The following is a 305-nucleotide window of genomic DNA, read 5'->3' as shown; positions in this document are numbered from 1 at the left end:
CTGTCTCCTTCTTTATTAAAAAGTAAATTAATATATTTTTCTTTTGTCTCCTTTTTGTTTATTTTGTCTCTTTTTCTTTTTCTGTCTCCTTTCTCTTTCTTCTGTCTCCTTTTTGTTTACTTTGTCTCCTTTTTTTCTTTTTTTCTGTCTCCTTTTTTTCTTTTTTTTTTCTGTCTCCTTTATCTCTTGTCTCCTTTCTTTCTCTTTCTTTTTTTTTCCTTTTCTGTCTCCTTTCTTTCTTTTTTTCTTTTTTTGTCTCCTTTCTTTCTTTTTTTCTTTTTTTGTCTCCTTTTTTTTTCTTTTTC

Source organism: Eimeria mitis, genomic scaffold, assembly GCF_000499745.2.
Source record: "Eimeria mitis Houghton genomic scaffold, Emh_scaff2134, whole genome shotgun sequence".
NCBI lineage: Eukaryota > Apicomplexa > Conoidasida > Eucoccidiorida > Eimeriidae > Eimeria > Eimeria mitis.
The sequence above is the reverse complement of the archived record's forward strand: the minus strand, read 5'-3'. Positions refer to the sequence as shown.